A 19872-nucleotide genomic window follows, 5' to 3' on the forward strand; every position below is an offset into this window, starting at 1 on the left:
CAAAATAACTCAACACACAGCCATTAATGTCGAACCCGCTGGCAAAAAAGTAAGTACACCCCAATATGTCAAAATTGGGCCCAACGTGTCAAAATTTTGTGTGGCCACCATTTTTTTTCCCAGCACTGCCTTAACTCTCTTGGGCATGGAACTCACCAGAGCTTCACAGGTTGCCACTGGAGTCCTCTTCCACTCCTCCAGGATGATATCACAGGGCTGGTGGATGTTAAATATCTTGTGCTCCTCCACCTCCCGTTTGAGGATGCCCCACAAATGCTCAATAGGGTTTAGGTCTGGAGACATGCTTGGCCAGACCATCACCTTTACCCTCAGCTTCTTTAGCAGTGGTCTTCTTGGAGGTGTCTTGGAAGTCGTTATCATGTTGTAATACTGCTCTGCTTCAGTATGTCACAGTACATGTTGGCATTCATGGTTCCCTCAATGAACTGTAGCTCCCCAGTGCCGGCAGCACTTATGCAGCCTCAGACCATGACACTCCCACCACCATGCTTGACTGTAGGCAAGACACACTTCACTTTGTACTCCTCACCTGGTTGTCCCCACACACACTTGACATCATCTGAACCAAATAAGTTTATCTTGGTCTCATCAGACTACAGAACATGGTTCCAGTAATCTGTGTCCTTAGTCTGCTTGTCTTCAGAAAACTGTTTGCAGGCTTTCTTGTGCATCATCTCTAGAAGAGGCTTCCTTGTGGGATGACAGCCATGCACAACAATTTGATGCAGTGTGCAGCGTATGGTCTGAGCACTGACAGGCTGGCCCCCCACCCCTTCAATCCTGGCAATCTTCTTATAGCCTAGGCAATCTTTATGTAGAGAAACAATTCTTTTTTTTCAGATCCTCAGAGAGTTCTTTGCCTTGAGGTGCCATGTTGAACTTCCAGTGAACAGTATGAGAGAGTGAAAGTGATAACACCAAATTTAACACACCTGCTCCCCATTCACACCTGAGACCTTGAAACACTAACAAGTCACATGACACCGGGGAGGGAAAATAGCTAAATTAGGCCAAACTTGGACATTTTCACTTAGCGGTGTACTCACTTTTGTTGCCGGCGGTTTAGACATTAATAGTTGTGTGTTGAGTTATTTTGAGGGGACAGCAAATTTACACTGTTATACAAGCTGTACACTCACGACTTTACATTGTAGCAAAGTGTCATTTCTTCAGTGTTGTCACATGCAAAGATATAATAAAATATTTACAAAAATGTGAGGGGTGTACTCACTTTTGTGAGCTACTGTACATGTTATATAACAGAGTATACATACTCACAAAGCCACTAAACCATTTCTGTTGCGTAGAGTAATATATACCTGGTTGATCTTGACTTCAGCTGTCCCTCCCATCTTCTCTGTGTCCCCATTGTAGCCTGAGATTGTGTAGACCAGGTGTTGTCATCTACTGAGCATGCTCAGTTTCAGCTCCCTTCTAAGCACTTAATTTAGTCCTTTTCTTATCTTTGCAGCCCGCATGACTATAGAATCACACATGTGGGCATATACACAAGGACACTCCCCTCCCTCCTTCTACTGCTAACATTGTCATGTTATTCTGTGTGACTCAAATCGCATCTGAAATCACACTAGTGTGAATGGAGCCTGAACAAGGGACACTTAAGAGGGCATATGACTGCAATATACAGATCTTTAAATGGGGACTCTAGCATTGGGAGGAAACTATTTAAAGTGGGAGCAAACTTCCATGCATAATTTGTCCCTATTGGTAAGCCTATAATAAGGCTTCCCTATAGGTACTGTAAATATTTCCAGGCACCATTTAGGAGATATTTACTGTACATGAAGCCGGTTACATCACTGGTGCATGGGCTCTGAAGGCATGGCCACCCGGGCTTTTCCTTCAGACTCCTGTGCCATAAACGGCGGCTCCCGCAAGCATGCGCAGGAATGATTTCATTGTGGTTCCAGCCACTCACACAGCTGTAGTCCGTGAACCCGGAAGGAAGACCGGGTGAAGATGGAAGCCTTGACAGCTCGCCACTTAGAAGGCTTCATTCTAAGGTAAGTTTCACATAATGTGCTATGATGTGATGCATACTAGCACATTATGGCTTTACCTTGCAGGGCCCAAAAAATAAAAACAGCGGTTTACTACCGCTTTCACATAAGGTCTGTATAGAAGACACGTGGCCAGACAATGAAGTTGTTGGACGAGAAGCAGTTCAATCTTAAACTGCATAAAGGGTTACACAGAGCAGCAGAAGACGTGATGTATATGCATTGCTACACGCACGCCACAGACTGCACCCTTCTTATATGATTAAGATATTGTAACCATTTTTCAACATAATGCCGTATGTGGACCTAACTTTCTTCTTTGTGTATAAAAAACAATAAAAAGATATTTGCAAAAAAAAAAGGGTTACACAGTTCCATAGTTAGTATGATTGAAAAAAGGGTCCATCCTGTTCAACCCACAAAAAAAACACTGTAAGCCCCCGTACACACGTTCAGACATTCCAACCACAAAATCCGACGGATTTTGTCCGAAACTGGTGTTGCATACACACGGTTGGACAAAGTTGTCGGAAAATCCAATCGTTCGGAACGTGATGACTTTCGTTCGTTACGACGGGACTACGTTGAGGCTACTAGCCTTGTAATTTGATCTGAGCATGCATGGCACTTTGTCCGATTGGAATTCTCTACAAACGATCGGACACAGTCTGATCGGATTTATTTGTTAGAGATTTTGAGATCCTGCTCTCCAAATTTTTCCATCGGAATCTGACAGAAAAAAATCAGATAGAGCCCACACACGATCGGATTTTCCGAAAATATAATCCGATCGGACCTGTTCCGTCGGAATTTCCGACCGTGTGTACGGGGCATTAGCGTGGTAAGGATGGTGATGTCAACAGGGAGTGTAGATAAAACCAAAAAGCGTTTAGATGTGTTTCTATGAAAAATGGTAGTGATGTGTGTGTGTGTGTGTGTGTGTGTGTGTGTGTGTGTGTGTGTACGCACACACACGGACACTCAGGTTTAACTGAATGGACTGGTGTCTTTATTTAACTCTACCAACTATGTACTGTAACTATAACTATGACACAATTACTGTACAAAACAGATAGCAGAGTGTGTTATGGTGAAAAAATATAGCTGCCCTGATATATATATATATTTAATTACAGACTATACACAGAAGAAACAATAATAACACATTTTGATCAACTTATTTCATAAAGTTAGGCTCTTTTACCTGTATATAATAAAATATACAAGATTGTACCGTCCCTCTGATTACAATAACTTTTAATATAACAAACGACTTTAACTCTAGCATTGGTAAAGAAACAATAAAGGAAATATTCACGCTGTTTAGGGTTTAAAGATATAAAACGGAGCGAATGCATCCTTAAATCGTAACACCATCCTCACCTTTTTATGTTCTCCTAATCGTGAAAAGTTTTACATGTTTACCTGACTTGAAGATCTTTGGACTTTGACAAATCACAGTTCAGTCTGATGTGTCACACTGTGTACTGATCTATAAATTCCACAGGGAATCATGCAGTATTGCCAACTGTCAATATTTTTACTAGCAGCCAGTAAAATACGGGCACTTTTCTCCTGCCAGTAAATGCCAGTGACAGGAAAAGGTTGCCAGTAAAAATATGGACGTGAAGCTCTGGAGCCAGCCGAGACCATCCGAGTGCCTACTACAGTGTGTTTGGCTGGAGCCAGTGGGGGGCAGGTCTGGCAGAGGCAGTGCGTTGTGTGATGTCATGGTGCAAGGCAGCCGATCAGAGCAGCTGGAGCAAAGCAAGCCAGGAGCTGGACTGTCAGTGCTGTTTGGACTAGAATGGACTGAAGGGAACACCTTCAGACTGTCACTGTTACTCAGGAGGGGACATTTCCTGTCGGTGACCTGTGCTGCTGCACACTACTGTCAGTCAGTTTCATGTGTGTGTGCCGTCCATTCTAATTTCATGCCCTCCTGAGTCCTGTCTCTTAGCGACTTACTTACTATGTTAAAAATAAAATAATAAATTATTTTTGCCTTAATATCCATCTTAAATCACATTGCTAATTGTATAATATATTTGTTTGTAGCCTAAACACTGAAATTTGCACTTAAAGCGGAGTTCCACCCAAAAATTTAACTTCCAATTTAAGTGCTGGTGACACCCTTACATGCCACATTTGACATGTCATTTTTCAGGGGTTGGGAGTGGGTACCCTGTTTTTACAGGCACTCAGCTCCCACTTCCTCCCTTCCACGTCACAGTTCCCAGAAGAATTCCTGGCCATTCACCATGCGGCTCGGCTGTGAAGCCACAGCCGGGCACCCACAGTTAGAATGCCGGCACCACGGAGAGGAGCGAGGCTTCACGAGCCTGCATCACAGGACCGTGGGATGGGTGAGCGTCTGAATATTAAAGTTAGCAGCTACAGTTTTTGTAGCTGCTGACTTTTAAATGGGTGGAACTCTGCTTTAAAACATTATTTTTGTAACGTTTGAAAATGCCAGTGAAAACTTGGCTGTGCCAGTAAATTTTTGGGTGTCGTGTCAGTAAATTTTAATCTGGTAGGTTGAAAAGAAGGCAGTGTTGGGAGATTTCACATCAACATGAAGAGATGCATTCTCATGTGAACTTTAGGGAATGGTGGAAAGGTCCACTTTAAGTGAGTCATGACACGCAAGGTGAAAAAACAAAGTAAATAAGTCAAAGAGTTAAACCTACGAGCTAGCAAATTCTTGACAGGAAATATGAAAGTAGAAGATGCCAATTAAGACAGGTGCCATGTTCCTCCAGCTGGGCAGCACACCCAGAAGGCATACAGGGAACTCTGGTACATATACAGGCACAAATAGAATCAGTAGTGTGGAAAGACCCAGCAGGGTAGGAAAAGCACAAAGACCCATGAAGAAAACTAGAAAACACAGCAGAGAAAACCAAGAAATCAGAAGGTGAACTGACAGAAGGATGAGTCAGAGATGACTTCCCCATAGCAGAATATTTGAGGGATGAGAGGGACTACAAAAAATACCTGAACAATGCATCATACTGGGCATTAACCTCCTTCCTTCTGAGAAGCTTCTAGGCCCTCCTATATGAATCTGTCATTAAAATCACAATTTCTAATGAATTACATAGTTACAAAGTTGGTCAGGTTGAAAAAAGACACAAGTCCATCTAGTTCAACCATAAAAATAAATAAAGAAATTATCTCATACAATCCCATATACCCAAACCTTTACCCACAGTTGATCCAGAGGAAGGAGAAAAACCCCATCAAAGCATGATCCAATTTGCTACAACAGGGGAAAGAATTCCTTCCTGATCCCCCAAGAGGCAATCGGAATTTATATGATTAGATATGATGAACAGGGATTCATTATTTAACCAAGAGTTGCTTGTGAGGTACTTTCAAATAAATGTTTATATTGCGTGGGAAGTTGTGTAATCTGACTAATATATGAGAAGATGGAGCCTATGTTTTTCTGCTGGTACATTTTAGCACGGGACTATGAGCATTCAGCAAGAGAAGTATTCTGACTAAAAAGGTAAGCTTAGTGGTCCGGTAAGATTTAAGGGTCAGTGAATTTAGTGTTAAAGCAGTCCCACAATTTTTTTTTTAAGTCAGCAGCTACAATACTGCAGCTGCTGACTTTTAAAATAAGGACACTTACCTGTCCCAGGGTCCAGCGATGTCGGCACCCCGAGGCCGAACCGTCCCTCAGTCCTTGGATGCTGCCGCCGCCATCTCCATTAAGGAAATCAGGAAATGAAGCCTTGCGGCTTCACTTCCCAGTTCCCTACTAAGCTCTGGGACCCGTGTGTGTCCCAGCAGACAGCACGGCTCGACGGGAAGAGGCATAGACTCCCATTAAATGGGTGGAAATACCTGTCTGACAGGTATCTGCACCCCCCCCCCCCCGAAAGGTGCCAAATGTAACACCGGAGGGAGGAAAAGCGGAGGTTAAATTTTTGTGTGAACTTCCGCTTTAAGTGGAGGTAAAGGGCTAGTTTTACCAGTTAGGTTAGATATCTGTGTTATAATAGTAAAACAGAATTAAAGTGGTTTTAAACTCTAAAGTTACTTTAATGCAATCTTTACATCAAGGTGTAAAACCTTCCACTGTCTGTTCCTCTCCCCAAAAACTTACCTGAGTCCTCTCTCGATCCAGCGCTGTGTCTGTCTGCAGCAGCACTGCTCTCTTTTCCTGGGTTCACACGCTTCACTGAGAGCAGAGAGAGGCATTAGCTCCTGCTGCTGTCAATCAAATCCTATTTGGGTTATATGCTGTGTCTGTCTATGGACGCACACAGTCCAGATCGGGAGCATACACTCAAGGGTGCTAACTCACCACACAGTTTGCTGAGGGGGCACTCGGAGAAGAGCAGCGGACAATGCCACGAGAGACCCCATAAGAGGAGGAGGTAAGCCACTGCTAGCAAGTAATAATAACATCTTTTTTAAAAATAATAATGTAGCGCTGACATGCTTTTTATTAATGTGTGTTTCCATGTAATAATCAAAAGTCTATGGACATTTCTATGGCTTAGTATTTGGCGCCATCTAGTGGCCAAATACTGGTACTGAACTTAAATGTTTATTGCTTTGAAGAAAGCACAAAAGAGAGATATACAGGAAGTGACTGTTGTTTTGATCAGAAGGTTGACCCTTTTACCCAGGAGGCTTGATTACCTACCCATGAACACTTTCTCTGGTAGTGAATGCTGGGTAGGACATAAAAGGACCCTGAGCAGCTATTTTAGGTCTCTTGGGATCACATGGCCAGCCTGTGAGGATCTGTGTGAAGGCCCTCCTGGAGACAGGTCTCACTTGTTTATGCAAGTGATCTGACGGTGCTAGAGAGACAGTGACCGGATGGGAGAGATCCAGAGACAATCGTTTGAGCATCAGAGGACCCGGCTCACCCAGCGGAGTGGAATGGAGTGACAGGCCCAGCTGACGGAGAAGCAAGCTGCAGTCACCGGACCAAAGCTACTACACAGAGCTTCGATCCAGTTGGTGAGTGGGTCACGGCCCACAGTTTATTAACGTACACATGCAGTTAGACTCCTACACAGGCCTCACTGGGATTTATAGTTCCACAGAGGAGGAGCAGAGCAACTGACACTGAGCAGGCTTGAGGCCTACCTACTCTGATATCCCAAGCCTTGTAGAATAAGTACTGAAGTTATATCAGGAGCACCTTTACCTCAACTTAACCAACTTTAACCTGTGGATTACAAATCACAAGGAATTACTTTAGCTAGCGAAGAAATGAAGACCCCAGATAAAAGTACTTTAAGTGAGGCCTCACATATAGCATTTAAAGCAAGGGGAGCTCCCAGAGTATACATATATATACATTTTGCATTATGTTATATTGAAATATATTGTGCTGTCGTCCTACATTGGGATGACAGCACAATTCCTGTAATCACCTGTGTAAATATTTTGCAGTAAAGGTATTATTGGTTAAGTATCCAGTTGTGTGGTGTACTGTTTCTTCCCACCAGGTGAAGCCAGTGGAGATTTTTTCGATTGAAAAAGCCTATGGCGTGCAAAACACACCCAAAAAACTTCCACCCGGTGCCAAAAAAAAGTGCACACACATAAGGAGTGAAACACTAAAAACGTGCAACGGGTGTCTGATATCCTCCACTAGGAAGGACCTTACCCTGATCCCCCCGGGGTGTTAGGCTCCAGACACGGACTGAGGTACCAGACTCATGGCCATCCAGCCGAAGCCGGACGACCACTTTTCTCTGGAAGGTCTGCCGAAACAGACCCACCCAGGTACTAGGGACTATGGGGCTCCCCCGAAGGGAGACCCCCCCAATAGAGGGCGAACCAAGCCAGAAGGCCTATGTCCACCCTCCCACAAGACTTTCAGGATAGGTCCTAGGGCCGACACCCTACTCATCAAAACATGAAGTGACAAGACGTGACAAACCACATAAATAAAAAGTGAGGAAAGGGATAGTGGAAAGGGATAGTGAAGAGGAGAGTGAAAAGTTGACCATTGTGCAATACAATGGCCAGGCCCTCCGGCCAGGAATCAAAAATTCCACTGGTCCTAGCCAAAAGGCTGGGCCCTAGAGGCAGGTGTAAAAAAGCGTGTTATATAGTGACATGACCAAGGTGTCAGATATCAAGATGCATAGCACAGTGAATATAAGGCACCCCTGAACTGCCACTTCAGGGGCACATCACCATAGGCTTTTCAACAGAAGCATCCCCGACCCCCCCCAGCCCAGACCACAGCAGCCCCCACCCCAGCCAGAAAGGCATGGAGATCCAGGAGCTTAGTGAGACCCTTTACCATCAGGTCTCACCCTCGCTCCCATCACTCCTACCTAATTACATTCGGGAATTACAGGCCGTTCCCCCGGTGGGAGAAAGGGGAACAAACGTTTCCTCCCGAAAAACTGACTGGAGCTAAAGCTGCCATAATCCAAGCCAGAAGGCCAGGGTCCCCTCCCCTGGCGCCGACCAGCGGTTCTCCATCCTCATCAGAAGGCTTCCCTTTCGGCTACGAACCGCTCCAGGTCACCTTCACACCAGCAGGCTTTGCATAGCAACCGCCAACCCTGCTCCACCTCGCGGTAGAACGGGGACGGAAGCAAGCGCCACCTCCTGGTAACTGATAAGAACAGATACTACACTTGATCTTAGCCAAAAGGCCGAGAAGCGAAGCCAGTGGATGCTGAGGGTACAATACAGGTACTTTGCATTGTTTTATATTTTACTGTATTACATTGCACCACAGCTGTGCCAATGGGATTGAGTCAAGTTAGTGGGGATTCTAAGAAGGGTGCAAGCCCAATCTAATCAGCAGCTCCTTCGGGGGTTAGTGCTACAATAAGGTTTGCAATCCACATAATTTTTATTTTATTTTTTTATAATTTTGCCCAATAGCTTTATGCCATAATGTGATATTATGCACTAAGCAATCCCCTCCAGCACTGCGCTGTCTGTACTCTTGGCTGTCACAGGCACTTCCATCTACTCCTGGTCTTCTTTCTGGGATTGGACTCTTCAGATGCTTGATTGGCTTCCCAGCATGGATGTCACTCCTGCACAAGCGGCGCATGGGGGTCAAGTCATCACAGCATAGAACAGTGCCAAAAATATATGAGGTGCGCTGTGCATATGTGGCACAGTGTACATAAACACTGACAGGTGGGTGAAGGATTTTGACAGAAGAATCCATAATATCCATATTTTGCCAGTGAATTCGCCAGTAAAAATCCAGCCCTGTTTGTGTCAATTATTGAGGACAAAATCAACAATACCTTTGTATTGGGTATTTGGATCAGTAGACAAGCCAGAGTAGGTACGTGTGTTGGCAGTTTTTTTTTTTTTATTGCCTTGGTCAGGTGTTTTCATTCCTTGTCATTCCCATCAAAAGACCTTCATGGAATTTTTTTGGTTAATGCACTTCAGTGCACCGCACATATGTGAACCAGCACCATGTAAAACATTGGCAAACCAGTGCACATGAGTATAGGCTTGAATGGGCTGTAAAGCAACCCAGTGCTTGGCCTGAAATAGACAAATGTTCTAGGTGTACTTCGCAGCATGCACCACAATGAGATTGATATGTACCTTTCCTGCGTTATCTTTCCACCTGGATTCATTGCTGGAGCTAGTAAAAAAAAAAACAGAACTTTTGAATTTGGAGAGACCCATTACCCTAGGTTTCCTTAGTACCTACGTAGTGGGTGGACAATCTGAAACACTAGGCCAGCGATATCTATACTATGACCCTCCAGCTGTTGCGTAACTACACATCCCATGAGGCATTGTAAAATTCTGAAGACCCATACACACTATCAGTTTTTCTGCTGAGTTTTTCCTTCAGATTTACCAAAACGATATAATATGAGGACAAACCTTAGGAGTTTCAATGTGTATGCAATCAGGCAGGCCCTTGCACTACATGTTTTTGGTAAATCTGAAGACAAAAATCAGCAGAAAAACTGATAGTGTGTATGGGGCTTAACATTCACAGACATGACTAGGCGTGATGGGAATTATAGCTCCTGAACAACCAAAGGGCCATAGTTTGGAGACCCCTGCACCAGGCTGAAGTGCTTTAATGGAGGGAGGCAGTATGCATAGCCCTTGAGCAGGCATTTTGGGCTCTGCAGTAGCAGGGGAACCTGATAAAAGGAAACTTGTTTACTAGTTCTACATAAAGATATGGTGTACACCACACTTGTTGTCAAGATACAGATACATAACCAACCCTTTGATTTAGTAGAGTACATAGTAACAGCTGATAATTAAACATTCATTACCATAGTTGCTGCTCCTTTCATATTACACAAGAACAAAACTGAAACCAACTATGACAATTCCAAAAATAGGTGTTTTTTTTTGTTTACTACTAACATTCCTACAATCCTTGGCTGGGTAGGGCATTCATTGTGTATATATTAATTTGTCTCACCAAGACAATATAAATACAGTATAAAGGTACAAATGAAATCCCCCAAATCTTGCTAGAACCAGGGTTCCAATCAGTTGTTGGGACACAACTGATAATGAGAAAGGTGGTATGTACAGACCTAGCAGGAAAAAAACAGTCTAGTCCTAAAGAAGAGAAGCACAGGTGACTTTGACACCAATAGTCAAATATTAACAGCATTATTTGTCTTTTTTTTTTTTTAAAGTAAAATAGCTTCCAGCAAAATGGTGCGGGTGTGAGTGGATCAAAATATGAACCACCAGCTGCCACTGCCTGGTGTTATTACCTAGAAATGTTAGTATCCATTTATATTTTGTGCATTTAGGAATGAGTTTCTATCGCTAATGGATCAGTATTTTGAATGCTGGTTGCCAATTAAACATGGCACTCATTATTCTTTATTTTTTTATTTGCTTGTTGCAGGGTATTTGTCTTTTTTTTTATTCTTTTTTTTCCCCTCCCTTGCACCTTTTTCCTCCTGTTATTCCTTCCCACCTCCTTTATCTTTTTTATTCAGGAGAGAGGGAAGGAAAAAGAGAAAAGTTTGTGCTTTATGTAGATGATGTATGTATGTTATAAACACATTTGAGATAGAGATATATATATATATATATATATATATATATATATATATATATATATATATATATATATATATATATATATATATATATATATATCTCAATATCTCAATACCTAAATGAAAAAATATTTTTGTGAGCTAGTGATCAGGAACAGCGCTCTCTCTTCTCCTCTAGTCAGTACACTGCCCCAGTATTAACTCCTACCCTGCCATTGATATTTATACATTAATCAGTGGCTATTTTTAGCTCTAATCGCTGTATAAAAGTCACTGGTCCCAAAAAAGTGTCAAAAGTGTCCGACCTGTCTGCCGCAGTGTCACAGTCCTGCTAAGAAACACAGATCACCGCCATTTCTAGTAAAAAACAAATGAATAATAAAAAATGGCATAAATCTATCTCCTATTTTGTAGACGCTATAAGTTTTGTACAAACCAATCAATATACACTTATTGCATTTTTTTTTTTAACAAAAATATGTAGAAGGATTCATATTTGCCTAAACTGATGAAGACTTATTTTTTATTTTTTGGGATATTTATTATAGCAAAAAGTAAAAATATATATATTTTTTTTCCAAAATCGCTCTTTTTTTGTTTATAGCGCAAAAAATAAAAACCCTAGGTGTGATCAAACCACCAAAAGAAATCTCCATTTGTGGGAAAAAAGGACATACATTTTGTTTGGGTACAGCGTCGCACGACCATGCAATTTTCAGTTAAAGCGACGCAGTGCCGTATCACAAAAAATGGCCTGGTCATTAAGGGGGTAAATCCTTCCGGTCCTTAAATGGTTAAGAGAGGTGTGATTTACTATGGGGATATTTAATGTTTGTTCACTTTCATATATTATATTTTGTACTGTTTACTATTTGAATTTGCAGTAAAATAATAATAAAAAATAATCTACATACACTGAAATGGTACTTTTATTCCCAAACGCTATATACAGTATTTATAAATATTTAAAAAAATAGTGGTCCCCACACTGAACCTTGGGGTACATCACCATTAACCTTAGATCATTCAGAGTAGGAGGTTGCATTCACACTTCAGCGTTTTGAATCGTGGGCAGATTTCTTATGATTTTGCACGCGATTTGAAAGCGCCGATGTGTGAATGACAAATCGCAGGACTCGCATTTGACATGCCATTCATTTGAATGATACCTAAAATCATGGTGCATCTGCCGCGATTGTTGCATGATAATTCGTGGCAACCCACACCGCGGGAAGCATGTCACCCAAAAGTAGCGCCTGAACTTTTTTTGGTCGACATGCTTCCCACAATGTGGGTTGCCAAGAATTATCGTGTGACAATCACGGCAGACCCGCACATCGATTTTAGATGTCATTCAAATGTCAAAGGCATGTCAAATGCAAGTCACGCGATTTGTCAATCGTGGAAAATCTGCCCGCGATTTAAATAGCTGAAGTGTGACTGCAGCCTGAATCATTAACCACTCCTCTCTGAATATGGACTTTTATCCAGTTTTCTATCTATTTACAAAGTGTACAAATTATACATTAGGTACGCCAAACAGAAATATGCCACTAATTTATTCTTATAGTATGTTGAAATACTGAATTTGTTCTTTTCTCTAAAACCTTGAAAAAAAAAAATGATGCTTTTATATTTATTACATTACTCAGTAGTTGAAGCTAGTTTTTGATAAGTGATGCAAGGGCATTGTAGAGCAGACTAATGCTAGCCATACACTTGTCGAAAAATCGGTTGAAGGAGTTTTTGAAAAACGAACACATTGTCGTGAGAGCAAACGATTTTGCCACCGTGTAATCGATCAATTTTGATCGATAAATCATTCAACGGACATAAATGAAGAGAAACACATTAACTTTTTAAGTTATCGTCCGTTTGTCTGAAGTTTTCCAAACTTTTCCTTAGATTTTTCGGCTCAAAAACATCACAACCGATTGTCGATCTGTGCCCATTAACTGGATGATAAATGAACAAACTGTCCAAATGACAGATTTTCAAATGATTTTTCATCTAGTCTATGGCCACCATAATACAGTTTTACTTTTTAAACTTGTGCTGCTGTTCCTAATCAAATGAGCAGATCTGGACAATTTTTTAATCTCAATAGCAGATGGCTCCCTAGAGTTGGACGCTTTCACTGCTCTGTGCTAGGACATTGTATATAATGACTAGAAATTATGCCAGCAGTTGTTTTACTTGTTCATTGTAACATTAACCTTGGCTACTGACAAACCCAGCGAGTATGCTACTCTATGTAGTTAGTGAATTACATTGAATGTCCAATAGTGTTTGGAAAGTTAACAGTTAAAAAGACAGATTAATAGACTTCCTAGCACCCTCTAGCTCACTCTTTTCACCCCACTCTTTCTCAAATTAGGAATTTTTACAAATTTTGATCTCTTACCTTGGTAGAACTTCCCGTGCTTCTGAAGTCTAACACTTCATAAGTTGTTCAACAGGTTTGTCTACCTCTATTATTATAACTGAAGTGACTATCTGAAGAACAGGGCAGGTACAAGGATTTTTGACACCCTAGGCGAAACCTAATTTTGCCACCCCTGACCACATCCCCTTTGCCCTGCTCCACGTTTTTAATGAAGCGCCCATCAAATGAAGCCTACCAGCGCCCATCAAAGAATGTTTGCTTGCTTCCATTCATTCGGGTGTCGGGACACAGACACAGACCTCCGCTGCACCTCTGACACTATGTGCGAACGGAATGGCGGCTGCCTGCTGATGCATTGCTGAGACCTAGTTGCTTACTGCAGAGAGAAGAGTGTAGGAACACTAATGGCCGGGCACCCTAGGTAGCAGTGCGCCCTTGGCGGCTGCCTAGTTTGCCTAGTGGTAGCAACGGCTCTGCTGAAGATAAAGCTGACTTATCGTCCAATCAATGCAAATTAAGCTGATAATAGAAATAATATGATCATTTATTACACAGTGCATGCATTCATGCGCCTAAATGAGTCCCTGACTTCTCCCTGTAGGAAACCTAAAATTAATATGCAGGGTACCCGTCTTGAATATTTTTTTTTCAAATTGTTGCTTGGCAGTCATGCTTGTCCAGTAGCTTAAAGTGGTTTTAAGACCAAAGTTTTTTACCTTCATGTAGTCTGTGTGAGGCGGGGCCATGCCGCTGCTCTATGTGTCATATGGACGCATAGTGTGGGGCTTGGGAGTGAGCATGCATCAGTGCCCCCATAGCAAGTAACTTCCTATAGGGTACACTGGTCAAGGGGGAGGAGCTAGGAGCGCATGCGGGAACCCCAGAAAAGGAAGGAACAGGCCTGCTCCATTGCACAGAGCAAGTAAGCATATTTATTATTAGTAAAGGTTTTTTTTTTCTTTTTATCACTTTAACCGCTTTTAGACCAGACCATTTTGCAGGCCAATGACCAGACCACTTTTTGCGATTCGGCACTGCGTTGCTTTAACTGACAATTGCGCGGTCATGCGACGTGGCTCCCAAACAAAATTGACGTCCTTTTTCCCCCCATAAATAGAGCTTTCTTTTGGTGGTATTTGATCACCCCTTGCGGTTTTTATTTTTTGCGCTATAAACAAAAATAGAGCGACAATTTTGAAAAAATTAGCAAAATTTTGCTATAATAAATATCCCCCAAAAATATATAAAAAACATTTTTTTCCTCAGTTTAGGCCGATACGTATTCTTCTACATATTTTTGGTTAAAAAAAATAGCTTGGTTTGCGCAAAATTTATAGCGTTTACAAAATTGGGGATAGTTTTATGGCATTTTTATTAATATTTTTTTTTTACTAGTAATGGCGGCGATCAGCGATTTTTATTGTGACTGCGACATTATGGCGGACACATCTGACATTTTTGACACATTTTTGGGACCATTGTCATTTATACAGCAATCAGTGCTATACAAATGCACGGATTCCTGTGTAAATGACACTGGCAGTGAAGGAGTTAACCAGGGGTGGTAGTGTAGGGGTTAAGTGTGTCCGAGGGGCGTGTTACTAACTGTAGGGGGCTGGGCTGTGTGCTAGTGAACACTGATCTCTGCTCCAATCACAGGAAGCAGAGATCAGTGTCACTTGTTACTAGGCAGAACGGGGAGATGCTGTTTACAACAGCATCTCCCTGTTCTCCTTCCCTGTGAGACGATCGCGGGTATCCCCGCAGCGATCGAGTCCGCGGGACCCGTGACCGGACTCACGGGGTCCCGACCACCACGCGCCGCCGGCGCCGAGCACGCGATGGCAGGGCGGCAAATTCAACTGGATGTACCTGTACGCCAGTTTGCCTGCCCGTGCCATTCTGCGGACGTACATCGTCGTGCACTGGTCGGGAACTGGTTAAAGTGGAACATTACTCCTCTTAATCAGCATTAACTTTTTAAAATCCTTATGCCGCCAGCCTAAATGGATCAAAATTTGGCTGGTTCAGCAGGGCGAATTTTGATCAATGTGTGGCCGTGTCTGTTTGACAGAACTCATTTGTTAGTTCAATTTTTGTCAAATGGCGTTTTGGAAGTTTTTTCTCTAACAGCCACCTGCAGCTAGTTGACTGCAGCCTCTGATCAATGTATTGTGACAACGGAGAGTCCTCGCCATCAGAATACGAAATCCCAGTGGGGAGGCTTCCTCTATCCATCTCGCTTGTGTGGATGGAAGAATATGCTTGTTTTTTTTGTTTTTCCATGAGCCCATTGGCTGGACGAAAAAAAAAAAAGGTGGACAGCTTTACTAAATCAATAGGAAGGTATATTATATTTACTTGCTTTAAACATGTTTTATTTATTTTTTTATTTCTTCAGTTGCTTCCTGGCTTCTGGCCTAGGCCAAAATGATGTCATACAAGAGTCTTCATGGACCTTTTTCTCTTTCACATTGAGGAGGAGAGAAGGGGCTTTCTCAGCTAAGGACACCTCCTGCCTGCATTCCTGAGCTAAGGGCAGATGGATTGCAGGAAGTAAATACTACACGAATCATCTGTTCTTACTCAAGATGGTCGTGGCTAGAAATGCTGTGGGGGGGGGGGGGGGGTGTTTTTTCAAGTTGTTGTTGTTTGTTTTTTTGAGTGATTTCTCAACAAAACAAAGCATGGAGACATGGATAGATAAAAGAGTTTGCTTTGAATATTGAAAATGAAATAACCACTTGCCATCTGGGGCAATTTTGAAATTTTTCACGGACAGTACATGTTAAGAATCAGCATTTTCGAAAATTGTTTAGAACCCCCCAAACATTATGTATTTTAAGAAAGGTATGGCCCTAGATAATAAAATGGTGGTTGTTGCAATTTTTAATGTTGCACAATAAAAAAAAAATTCACTAAAATTAGTTTTGGTGCACACAAACACAATAAAATACCACTTCCTCTTTCTGTAGGGGTACCTCAAGGTTCTGTCCTCAAACCCCTTCTCTTCTCCATTTACACCTCCTCCCTTTGTCTGTTATTAAAGTCCGATGGCTTCTGTATCAACATGGATATCATACCACTTCCTCAAACTCACTCTTTCTAAAACGGAGCTCATAATTTTTCCTCCAGCCCGTGCCCCTCCCCCTGACTTCTCAATTAAGATCAATGATACAACCATCAGTCCCTCCCCTCATGCCAAGGTACTAGGTGTAATCCTAGACTCTGACTTGTCCTTTCATCCCCAAATCCAACCACTGTTCAAATCGTCCAGACTTCACCCCCGAAACATCTCCAAAATACGCCCCTTTCTAACCGTTGAAACCACTAAGCAACTTATTCACTCCCTTGTTATCTCTCGCCTTGAATATTATAACTCCCTCCTCATTGGCCTGCCTCTCCGCAAGCTTTCCCCTCTTCAGTCCATCATGAATATCACTGCCAGACTCATCCGCCTTACCAACCGTTTCTGTGTCTGCCATTCCTCTCTGCCAATCCCTCCATTGGCTTCCCATTACCCAAAGAATAAAATTCAAAACACTAACAATAACATACAAAGCCATTCACAATTCTGCCTCGAGCTACATCACCAATCTTATCTCCAAATATCACCCAAACCGTCCTCTCCGCTCCTCCCAAGACCTTCTACTCTCTAGCTCCCTTGGCTCCTCCTCCCATGCTCAACTCCAGGACTTCTCCAGAGCCTTTCCCATCCTCTGGAACTCACTAATCCATTCTGTCTGGCTATTTTCTACTTTGTCCACTTTAAGGCGATCCCTGAAAACTCATCTCTTCAGGGTGGCCTATCCTACCTCCAGCTAACAACCAAATCTTCTTCTCCCCTCATCAGTTCATCCCTCACAGCCTACCTTTTGTTTCACCAGCCCCTTCCTCTTAGATTGTAAGCTCGCAAGAGCAGGGCTCCTCTAACCCTCGTTTTTAATTGTACTGTTGGTGTAGTGTCTCCCTACATTGTAAAGCGCTGCGCAAACTGTTGGCACTATATAAATCCTGTAGAATAATATAAATGAGTAAAGCATGAATATTTTCAATTTTGTATGTTAAGCTTAATAAAAAATAAATAAAAAAATGCTCCTTAAACGCCTTATATGTGGTTTTGTAGTGTTTGATGAGCATTAAAATTGCTCCACAATGGAAAGTGACAAAAAAACTAATTTTAACTCGCCGCGACCACACCAAAACTGCTCAGAAAAAACGCTTGCCAGGGCGTTTGTGGAGCATTACCATAGACTTGAATGGGAGGTGTTGAAAGACTTCAAACACCTCCTGACTTGACACGAGGCTTCAATTTTGAAGCAACACGTCGCTAACGCTTTGTGTGAAAAGCACAATGTGCTGTGTCTATTATATTTTGTGTATAGGCATTTGAGGGGCATTTTTAACACCTGTCAAACGCCTGCTTTTAATGCCAGTGCTTACTGTGATTGGGCAGCTGTAAACCTTAATCCTAAAATGCTCTTTAGGAACTACAGATTGCCAATAAGAAAGAAGGATGTGTTTTTTATGTTCCCTGAACTCTAAATAGCCTTCTAACTCAGCACCCTCTTTCGTCCTACAGTTCTCTTGCAGAATTTAACCCCGAGATTGCCAAAAGAGGAAAACACAATATCACAATTTGGTGCGGAATTGTCCTCAAAAATTTGCTGTTGCCCTACATACGATGTAAACATTAAAACATGAATATAAAGATTTAAAAAAAAGCATCTTACCTATGAAGGAAATCCCAAGAGGACTTGACATTTAACTTCAGTTTCTTTAGTGTTTAAGAAGCAAATGTGAGCAAAGGTGAATAGACTCGCCCAGTTTAAAGGTACCGTAGTTAAATGACTGGACTTCAACCATGTTGATTTGATATACTTATGCTGCATTCAAGACCAGTAACCAAAACAGATTGTCTTCTGTAAACAAACTGTTGAGTTGTTTCTTAAAGAGGAAGTAAACCCTTACAAACCACTTTGACCTACAGGTAAGCCTAGATTAAGGCTTACCTGTAGGTCCAAGAAATATCTCCTAAACCTATATGGTTTAGGAGATATTTGCCCGAAAACGGGCACCGCTGTCTACGGCGCATGCGCCGTAGACAGCGGCGCGCAGGCGCACTAAACGCGGCAGTTCCAAGAATGGAGCTGCCGCATTTGTCGACTCCCGTGCGCATGCGCGGGAGTGACGTCATCGCGGCTTTGCCGAATGACAGCGGCGGAGCTGCGAGACGCCACTCCCGTGCGCATGCGCGGGAGTGACGTCATCGCGGCTTCGCCGCTGTCATTCGGCGGAGCTGCGAGACGCCACAAGCAAGATGGATGCGGCGGACTACAGGGGACAGCGGCGACTTCGCTGGCTCCTGTGTCAGGTAAGTGACACATAATGGACTACTATGCGATGCATAGTAGTCCATTATGCTTTACCTTTGCAGGGAAAAAAAGAGGAAGTAAACTCATCAGGGTTTACTTCCTCTTTAATTCTTTTGTAGGGATGAGCTTTCGGTTCCGTCTCAACACTGAACTTTGCTCATTCAGGGCATTAGTCCAAATGCCTGAACATTTACCTGTTGAGTGGAATGCAAATATAACAGATTTTCTACAGCTGTTGTATGTGACAGCTTTTCTGTCAATGCTTGTTAAGAAAACAGCAGCTGCAGTGCTGGCACCCGCCACATTCTTAGGCCGCATACACACTAGAGGATTGTCCGTCCAACTTAGTCCGCTGAAACATGTTTCAGCGGACAGTCCGCTCGTGTGTGGGCTTCAGCGGACTTTTTCAGCGGACAGTCTGGCGGACTAAGTCTTTCGGAATTTCCGTAATACAGTCCGTCCAACTTTGGTTTCAGCGGACAGTCCGCTCGTGAGTAGGCTAGTTGGACGGACTAAGTATGGCGCATGCTCAGAAAGGATTTACACGTCGGAACGTTGCATTGCAGTGTATTGGACGTCGTATTTCTAGTCCCGTCGTACGTGCTGTACACGTCATCGCGCAAGCTTTCAGCGGACTGTCTGTTCATCGTGTGTGGTCAAGTCCGTTCATTCAAAAGTAGGACGGACTGTCTGTCGGATTGTCTGACGGACTTAGTTGGACGGACAATCCTCTCGTGTGTACGCGGCCTTAGTAACCAGTGACATCACCTGGCCCCATTCATTTCTGTCTGGGAATTCTCAGTCAAGTAAACAAGGAGTCAGGGGTAGTGGTTGACATCATTGTCCAAATATGGGCACATGGTCATATTTTGTGCAATTATATCACCAGATATACTTTTCCCCTTTATTTACGTTGCAGTTGACAGCTGGAGCTTGCATTTGCTGTGAGCAGTTATCAGGATCCAAAATATCTGTAGGTTTTTTTCTTTCAACGAGTTGGCATGTGTCATTAATTATGCTTAGCATGGATCTGTATCGTGGGACGTTTTTGG

The 19872-nt window shown here is 42.7% G+C and overlaps 1 protein-coding gene and 1 pseudogene across 10 annotated transcripts in view; both read right to left on the reverse strand.

Moving 5' to 3' along the window:
* HHLA2 (HHLA2 member of B7 family) overlaps positions 1-18331 on the reverse strand; it is a 55796-nt gene extending 37465 nt beyond the window's left edge. For 2 of the 10 annotated variants that reach the window (XM_077482454.1, XM_077482445.1), the window contains exon 1: positions 13464-13586. The gene's annotated coding sequence lies outside the window, so the exon portion shown is untranslated. Of the gene's footprint in view, positions 1-3425; positions 3689-5039; positions 5110-9614; positions 9655-11364; positions 11417-13463; positions 13587-18178 lie in introns of those variants that run through there. The other 8 variants (XM_077482448.1, XM_077482452.1, XM_077482446.1 and 5 more) reach the window with 8 other exon arrangements.
* Positions 8522-8701, reverse strand: LOC143986369 (U2 spliceosomal RNA; annotated as a pseudogene).
* Positions 18332-19872: the final 1541 nt, after the last annotated feature.

This window comes from Lithobates pipiens, unplaced genomic scaffold (assembly GCF_037356315.1).
Source record: "Lithobates pipiens isolate NorthernLeopardFrog02 unplaced genomic scaffold, aLitPip1_a1.2 Scaffold_16, whole genome shotgun sequence".
Classification (NCBI taxonomy): Eukaryota; Metazoa; Chordata; class Amphibia; order Anura; family Ranidae; genus Lithobates; species Lithobates pipiens.